Source organism: Monodon monoceros, unplaced genomic scaffold (genome assembly GCF_005190385.1).
Source record: "Monodon monoceros isolate NGI ecotype Baffin Bay Population unplaced genomic scaffold, NGI_Narwhal_1 Super_Scaffold_20, whole genome shotgun sequence".
Lineage (NCBI taxonomy): Eukaryota > Metazoa > Chordata > Mammalia > Artiodactyla > Monodontidae > Monodon > Monodon monoceros.
In genome coordinates, this window is record NW_021703777.1 from 133744531 (window position 1) to 133753662 (window position 9132).

At 50.5% G+C, this 9132-nt stretch overlaps 1 protein-coding gene across 2 annotated transcripts in view; it reads right to left on the minus strand.

Annotated features, from left to right (window-relative positions):
* The window catches only part of AFAP1 (actin filament associated protein 1), a 148399-nt gene extending 140297 nt beyond the window's left edge, over nt 1-8102 (minus strand). For both annotated transcript variants that reach the window (XM_029235883.1, XM_029235882.1), the window contains exon 1: nt 7932-8102. The gene's annotated coding sequence lies outside the window, so the exon portion shown is untranslated. The remainder of the gene's footprint in view (nt 1-7931) is intronic.
* Nucleotides 8103-9132: the final 1030 nt, after the last annotated feature.

Here is a 9132-nt window from a genome sequence, read left to right on the forward strand (position 1 = left end):
AGGGAAATGTAATCAAAATCGACTACATATCTCAGCTGTGAATAATGTTTCCATAATCATAATAAGCGCTGTTGAATATTTAACCAAAACCTTTAACGTAATTATACTGAGAGAACAGAGGAAAAAAGAAGTGGGCAGTGCAAAAAGGAGTGGGTAGGTGACCTAAATCGTCTTCTTCCTTAGCAGGATGTCTCTCACCCCAAATCTGGAAGAAATAGCTAAAATGTTGAAAGGGGAAGCCTCTGGGGAGCAGGAATCAGGGTGGAGAAGGGTGGGGTAGTGACTGCTGGGTTTTTGTTCTAAATCCTGTAGAACTTTTGACGCTTAAAACTATGCGCCTGTATCACTTTGTTTAAAATGGGGTATTTAATTTTTAAACAAAATCTGATACTTAACCGGCAAGAATATCAGATTAAGCGGTGTGTTCTTAAACTTTTTGGAATCCAACCCCTTCGAAAAAGAACGGAAAGCTATAAATCCTCCCCCAAGTACACACACACACAGGCACAGACACACAACATTTCTGCAAAGGGTATCAGGCAGTTGGTAAATTCCTGAAGGCCAGGTTAAAAGCCTTAGGATTTCTAGATTCTGCTTTCTTATAGAAGGAAAAAAAAGAAATCCTAATGAAAAACTATTAAAAACACCTACACGATCAGATGAGATCATGCTTGGTCTTCGACGCTGGTGACCATCACCTGCGGTTTCCTTGGCCACAAGATGCACCTCGTTCCTAACTATCAAGGAAAGTATGAACTCTGTTTACTGCACTTTGCTTCAGCCTTGAAACAGGTTCTCTAAAGCTCAGGAATGTGAATCCCTGTTGGGTTGACTCAGCTGTTTCCATTCTAGAACCGGACATGGAATTATGCACTCTTCACCCCATGAGGAAGAGTCCTTCACGTCCCAAATCCCCCAGGTGGGTGTTTTTTCTAACAAAGCAATTACTCTGATGACTTCTTGGTGAAACTTCTGTAATCAGAGTGGCCCATTTAAGTACTCCAAAACACAAAGTTTACTCTGCTTCTGACTGACCTGCTGCTATAAACCCCACCATCAGCTCCACGTCGAGTCAGAAGAACTGTCTTGCCATTTAACAGCGATCTTAACGGTTCTGCCAATTTGCTTAAAATATCTATGCCTTTTCTTTCTCTGTGAACTGAGGGTGACAATAACAGTGTCACTGGACGCTGTCATAAATGGATTGGGTAATTGTGGGAGGCCCGTGTGCATCCCCTGGAACCTGTGATTTGTCACATCTGTCACATTAAAGGGGCTTCGCTACAGACCTCAGACAGGGGTATTAGACAGGGGGATTATCCTGGGATTCTAGGTGGGCCCAAACTCATTGCATGAGCCCTTAAGAGCAGAGAACTTTCTCCAGGCAGAAGAAGAGAGATGAAGCAGAGGGGACACCAGACAGCTGGTGCGGGACTGGCCGGCCCTTGCTGGCTCTGGCAACCAGGGGGTTCCGAGCAAGGACCAGGAAGACGCCTCTAGGAGCTGGGGGCAGCCTCCCAGCTGGCAGCCAGCAAGGAAACAGGGTCCCCAGTCCTACAAGTGCCAGCTACTATCGGTATATTCGGTGGACAATCTGAATGAGCTTTCCTGCAGTTCTCCTCCAGATTCTCCAGTAAGGAACATAGCCCTGCAGACACCTTGTATTTGCCCGGTAAGACCCGAGTCAGACTTCTAACCTACAGACTGTAAGATAATAAATCTGTGTTGCTTTAAGCCACTCCGTGTGGGGCAATTTGTTACAGCAGAAGCAGGAAACTCATACAGTGATATATGTGAAAATACCCAGCAGTGTCTGTGACATCATCAACGTTCAACAAGAGTCAACTGACTTCCTTAAATCAAAAGACAGGGATGGCCATACTCCATCCAAAACAACAGACCATAGACTTGTTCTGATAAATGCAGATTTGGGGAATTATAAATTGCCCAGAATATCTACATATTCTAGGCTTCAGGTAATTCACTGCCCTTCCTTTCATTTATAAACCTTTCACTGCCTGTCTTGCCTGACAAACTCTAAGTGCCACGTAGGAGAATAAATGCTGGATTGTGTGAACCAACCCGGCTCCCAAACTCTCCTGCGTACCCCTAGCAGCACCTACCACCTGCACTGAGTGATACCAGGTCTGCTTCTCCCGCTACACTGTGAGCCTCCAGCGATTCTCCAGTGAGGCACTGGGTCCCACCTTCGAATCTCTGCATGTAGCCCATACTCGGGCACATCACGGGTAATCTATCTGAAAGGCTGTCAAACGATATGACGGTGCAACGTGCCATCTGCATCTAAAGTATAAAGTGCACTGCAGTTTCCAAGGTGGCTTGAGGACAGAAGGCCAAGGACACTGTGGTGCTGAGGTCAGGTTCACCCCGATGCCTGCTGCTCACTCTGCTGGAAGTTTCAGAGGTGAACAGGCCAGCCCTCAAGACAGGGCACTTAGGAACTAAAGTGCCCAGCAATTACGCTTCATTAAAGAAAGGTTCATAGGAACAAACGTATGAGACAGACTGTTAAAGGCTACATTTCTGCACATTCAGTAGCCTTACTTACAAAAGATTAACGTCTCTGAAACTTGAATTTGATGTTCCCCCAAAAGGCTAAGATATCAAACAACACGGGCCAATGAAAGACAGAAAACAATCCTAAATGAAGTTGCCTGACACCCTTCAAGTTAAGGATCATCCGTACATTAAACATTTGGAGTTTTAAAAAACCCAGATTCATTACATTCTTAATGAAGCACTTTTTTTAAATCCTTGACAACATAATATTTTACAACTAACAAAATTACGTTACATTCATGATTTCATTTTATCCTCAGAACAATCTCTTGAGCTAGATAGAGCAGGTACTACCAACGATTAACTCCATTTTACAAGTGAGGGAACTGCAGTTCAGAGAAGTACTTGGACTTAACAAAAGCCTTACTGGGGCCAGCTTTCCTGTGCAAAAGAACAGGAGTAAGTTATCTTTACTACACTATTCATATTACATCCTGTCAACATTCAAAACGGTTTTGATGTAGCCAGCAATGATAGACACGTACATGATAAGATCTTTAAAATGGAAAAGAAAGAAGAAAAAACCATTTGGTAGGGCTTCCCTGGTGGCACAGTGGTTAAGAATCCGCCTGCCAAAAAAAAAAAAAAAGAATCCACCTGCCAATGCAGGGGACACGGGTTCGAGCCCTGGCCCGGGAAGATCCCACATGCCGCGGAACAATTAAGCCCGTGAGCCACAGCTACTGAGCCTGCGCTCTAGAGCCCGCAAGCCACAACTACTGAGCCTGCGCTCTAGAGCCCACGAGCCACAACTACTGAACCCTCGTGCCACAACTATTGAGCCCGCATGCCTAGAGCCCGTGCTCCACAACAAGAGAAGCCACCGCAATGAGAAGCCCGCGCACCGCAACAAAGAGTAGCCCCCGCTCGCCGCAACTAGAGAAAACCCGCAGGCAGCAACGAAGACCCAACGCAGCCAAAAATTAATTAATTAATTAATTAATTTAAATAAAAAAAAAACATTCGGTAGGTGATGTGGGATGGGGGGAAGTAACAGCAAAGACTTAGATTTATAGTCTAAGAAAAAATTTATCCCTGAATTTCTAGTTCTAGGCACACAATGCTTAAACAAGATGATTTATAGAATATCATCATCTAAAAAACGGCGAAAGCACCATCAGTTCTTTAAGGTGGGGTGGATTCAGCGCTCTGATTAGGCCAGCAGGGAAGAACTGGTTAACCCTCTTCCTCCAGTAAAGAACAAGAGGAACAACATGGAAAAGCAGAGCTCAAACGCTATCTTCTCCATCCCCAGGCATTCTCTTCCATGAAACACCCTTTTCATTTAATCCATATAAAAATCAGGCCTAAAAAAAAAAAAAAAAAAAAAAATCAGGCCTTCTTGCAAAACAAGTATTAACTAGTTTTCAGTGAAAACATTAAGACAATCTAAGGAAAACTTCAAAGAAAAAAGACAATCTAAGGAAACCACAAAGAAAATCCATTTGCGTTTCTGAAGACCCCTCCCAAAAAATAAGATCCCTAACAGAACAAACCACATGGAGTATGTAACAGAGCGCTTTTTTTTAAATTAATTAAAGACCACAAATCAAAATAAGGACAAAAATCCTACCTAACATGAAAATATAATTTGATGGCATCACTCCTTGACCAAACATCTACCGTCTATGTTTCATCCCTGTAATGATCCAAATAAGAATAGCAGAGAGGGAATTCCCTGGAGCTCCAGTGGTTACGACTCTGTGCTCTCACTGCCGAGGGCCCGGGTTCAATCCCTGGTCGGGGAACTAAGATCCCACAAGCTGTGCAGCGCAGCCAAAAAACAAACAAACAAACAAACAAACAAAGAATAGCAGAGAAAATCGTGTATCCTTTTGACAGACATGTGGCTTTAAAATAATCGAGCACACCAAATTCCCATCTTGCCAAACAGATAAATTGGGAGATTAATATTTTGAAGGATTTATTACTAGAGTCCTTAGAAGTAGCGCTTCCTTATAGGTCATTTAACATATGTAAATTTTTGCAAGTAATAATTTTAAACTATGCTTGAAACCATTACACAAAGCCACATACACTTACTCAAGGTACTCCCAAAATTCACTTATTTCAGAGTCTCCGAATTAAAATCTCTGTTAGAGACTGCGGCATAAAAGAAGCCTGCAGTTGGCCGACTTCATGTGACACTCAAAAGATCAGCAGAATGCTCCTGCCAAGAGTTCTGCATCCAACAATTTCATTAAGGAAAACTTCAAACCAATTTGATAGAGCACAGATGCTGCAAGCAAAATGTGGTTATGAAGAAGATGCAAGACAATATCAAAAAGTGGCCTAGGGACTTCCCTGGTGGCGCAGTGGTTAAGACTCCACCTGCCAATGCAGGGACACGGGTTTGAGCCCTGGTCCGGGAAGATCTCACATGCCGCGGGGCAACGAAGCCTGTGTGCCACAACTACTGAGCCTGTGCTCTAGTGCCCATGAGCCACAACTACTGAGCCTGCATGCCACAACTACTGAGCCCATGCGCCACAACTACTGAAGCCCACATGCCAAGAGCCTGTGCTCCGCAACAAAGAGAAGCCACCACAATGAGAAGCCCACCCACCGCAACGAAGAGTAGCCCCCGCTCGCCGCAACTAGAGAAAGCTTGCACGCAGCAACGAAGACCCAACGCAGCCAAAAAATAAATAAATAAATTTATTTTTAAAAAAAGTTGCCTAAGCTTCCATCATAGACCTGCTCCTTCAACTCTGAGACAAAGTATACACCCATGCAACTGTGGAAAGGAAAAAAAAAAAAAAAAGGAAAGAAGGAAAAAGAACTTCTACTTTAGAATCTACATTTTCAAAGATCCCCATTATTTATACAACTGCCACTAAGAGAACTTTCCTCTGCTTTATTTGGTTGAAAGAATTTAAAGGTTTAGGGCTGACAAGGTTCTTACCTAGTTTAAAAACCTCAAAGGTGAGGAAACTGAAGCCTAGTGGTTCTGCAGGAACAAATGGCAACTTTATTCCAGAGCCAGAATCAGACCAAATAAATTCAAATCAAGTACTCTACACTGTACAACAAACACTAGGAAGTTACAGCAAATGTTAATCTAAAAACCCTTAGGAGAATTGAAGAATTGCAGATTTTAAATCACAGGAAAGACTTGGCTCCGTGGTACGGAAAAAGGACCTCTCATTTAGAAGGACCTCTCATTTTGATACACCTCTTCCTCTCTGGGTACTACAGCAAACCACCCTGTCCTTGAAGACCACAGCTCTCAGAGGGCTGGGCATGAGGACGTCAGGGAAGACTTCAGAAAGAACTCACCTAAACTGAGACTGTAAGAATGGGTGAAAGCCTGGAGCCGGGCGTAGGGCAGATGGAATAGAGAGGGCAGAGAAGTCAGAGTGAAGGGCCTGCAGGCTGTCTGGACTTCATAACAGCGACAGCTGCAGTTAGGACCACATTTTCATCTTGCATTCCTGTTATTTATACACCATCTTGTTCACAAAGAATTTCCATTTGGGCATTAGAGCTACTTGTGCCTATAGCTCAGTTTTCTGTCTTGGACCAGAACACTCTGAAAAGGAAAAGACTTTTCAGAATCTTGTTAGACTTGCAAGTCTAACAAGGCTTGTTAGACTTTGCGTTCCCCAGGGAAAAGAATCATCCCTGGAACATAATAGGTGTTTTCATAAGTTTGATAAAAGGGTAAGTGAATGACCCCAGTTTATTTAAGTGGCTGAGAGACACACAGCCTGCAGGGTAGTAGCAGATCTTCTTGCCATCAGGCTGAAATCCAAGTCTCCCGATCCACAACCTCACCCCTGCTATTCCTTCTGTAAACCTGACCTCTAACTGTAACTGCCTTGGCCTCATTCCGTGGGTGTGGATTCCCCTCCTTCAAACGCACTTTCCAGCCCGCCAAATTCTTGGGAAAGTTTCTTCCACTCTCCAGGCGCTGAGAGAACTGCAAAGTTAAATCTGGCTTTCCAGACCTTTTTTTTTTTTTTCCCCCCAATCCTAACGGAAGAAATCAAGAAGCGCCGGGCAGAGGGACCAGGCTCCCTCCAATCAGAGCCGGCTCCCGCCAGGCCGGCCAAGCCTCGCGCCTGAGCAGGAAACGCGGCGGCCTGACTCGCGGTCCCCAGGCGCGGTGACAGCCCCGCGCTCCCCGGGGGCCGGGCCGGGGAGAGGAGCGGGTTCCCGGGGAAGCGCAGCCGCTTCTGTTCAAGTGGCAAATAAGGCAATAAATAAAACAGCGGGTCAGCTGTCAGACGCAGGCCATCTGCGTGCCCCACGCACAGCCGGCTACAGCCCGACGGGCGCCACTACCCGCACAAAGACGCCCCGAAACACATGAAACCCCCAACACAAACGCACGCACGCGTGGGGCGGAGGGGAGCCTGCCCCCGGTACTGATCACACCCCGACGAGATGCGGGGGGAGGGGACGAGGCACAGCCCTCCAACTCGCAGGGTGGCCAGGACACCGCGCGCGCAGGTCCACGCAGAGCCACCCTCAGTGACACACAAACACTCAGTGAACCAGTCATGGGGGTGGGGAGCGAGAAAAGGCCCCACTCTCAGAGTGCCCAGGATCCCTACGATCGAGGGTCCACACGGTCACCCTCAAGAAGACACAGCGAACCAGTCACACCAGGGGTGAAGGGGAGGGGGAACAGAGACAGTCTCCCACTCTCAGGATGTCCGGGATCCCCACGCGAGAGGGCCCACGCAGAGCTACCTTCGGTGACACAGCGAACCAGCCACTCCACGGAGTGAGTGGGGACCGAGACAGTCCCCCACCCTCAGGGTCACCAGGACCCCGCGCGGGGCTTCACGCGCGGATCCACGCGGAGTCGCGGCAAGCGCGGTGCCCCCTCGGTGCCACCCCGAGGCCGAGACCATACCCGGCGCCCAGACGCGCGACGGCCCGGTCAGTCCCCCTCTGCGTCCCCGTCCCACAGTCGCTCAGGGCGGCGGCCGCCAACTCGGGTAGCGACCTCGCGGCGCCCCTCTCGGACCTGCCACACCCGGCGGGGACCCCAGCCCGGCCCAGGACCCCTGCCGCCTGGGACCCCCGTCCAGCCCCGGGACCTCCGCCCGGCAACCTCGTCCGGCTCGCGGACCTCAGTCCTCTCGGGGACCCCCGCCCGGCCTGGGACCCCTGTCGCCTGAGTCCCCCGCCCGGCCTGGGACCCCTGTCCGGCCCAGAACCTCGCCCGGCTCCGGGACCCCTGCCTCCCGAGGAGTCCCCCCGCCCGGCTGGGACCCCTGCCGCCTGGGACCCCGTCCGGCCCCGGGACCTCCGCCCGGCCGTGGGACCCTCTCCCAGCCCCGGAACCCATGTCCGCCGGGGACCCCCGCCCGGCCCGGCCCCGCCGCCCGCCGCCTCACCTCAGGCCGCCTCCCGGGCAGCACTCACTCCTTGCCGGAGGTGCCCTGGCCGAGCGAGGCGGAGCCGAGCAGCCCGCAGAGCCGGAGTCGCCGCAACAATGGAGCCCCGGGGCGGGGCCGCCTCGCAGCGGTCTCAGCCCGTCTCGCGCTCAGGGTCCGGCTCCGTCTCCCGCTCCGCGAAGAGCAGATGCCGGCGAGAGGTTGCAACTGGGCTCGGGCAACGCGCAGGCGCACTCGCCCCACCCGCGCCCCTCCGCCCCGCCCCCGGCGGCGCCCGGCGCTCGGGGCCCGCCCCCCAACCAATGGAGAGGGAGCTGAGCGCAGAGGGCGGGGCCTGTAGAAACAAAGGGAGGTGGGGCGGGGCCGTTCCAGGGCTGGGCTGCTGGGTCCCGCGGGGGCTAGACCCAGAGCGACAGGATTCGCGGTCCAACCCGGTCCGACCCGGGGAGGCCGCGCGTAAAGTCCACTTGGAATCCGCTCAGCAAGCCGTGCTCATCCCAAACCCGGAACTCAAGTTTATTGGATTGGCCTGCTTTACAGAAAGGGAAACTGAGGCCCAAGGAGCGAGACCACCTGCCCCCCACGTCACAAAGTCCCATTCACTCGTTCATCTTTTATTCATTAAACAAACATTTTCGCAGCCCGTAAGGGGTGCGGTCGGAGTGGAGTAGAGGCAAACTTGGCCCTCCCTTAATGAGCTCCGTCAGGCAGGACCAGAGATTTCTCGGAGTCACTTTAACCCACGATGAAGCAGCGCAGAGCAGAGCTGTTTCCCTTTCCTACCTCAAAGCTTTTGTGGCTACGCTGTTCCGCATCTGCAATGCTCCCCTCTCCCCACCTGTCACCCCCCGTGTATCCAAGTACCAATCATCCATAAAACCGCTGTCCTCGCCGTCTTTTTGATCTTTGGGCGTCGTGTGACCCCGCATTCCCAGTTTTCCTCCCCATCACTAGCGGCTCCTCCGGGAGTCTCCGGGATACACCCCTTCTCTGCCCAACCTCTCGGTGCTGGGGTGTTAGGGTGGCCCATGGCTCGGGCATGGACCCTCCTACCGAGAATCTCAGGCTCTCCCAGGCTTTCAACCATCCACAGGCTGCGGTGACTGGCCAGCTCTGTATCTCCAGCCCTGACCTCCCCTGCCTACGCAGCTGGACGCCCAGGAGGCATCTCAAATGTCTCACCATCAAAACAAAGTGCTTT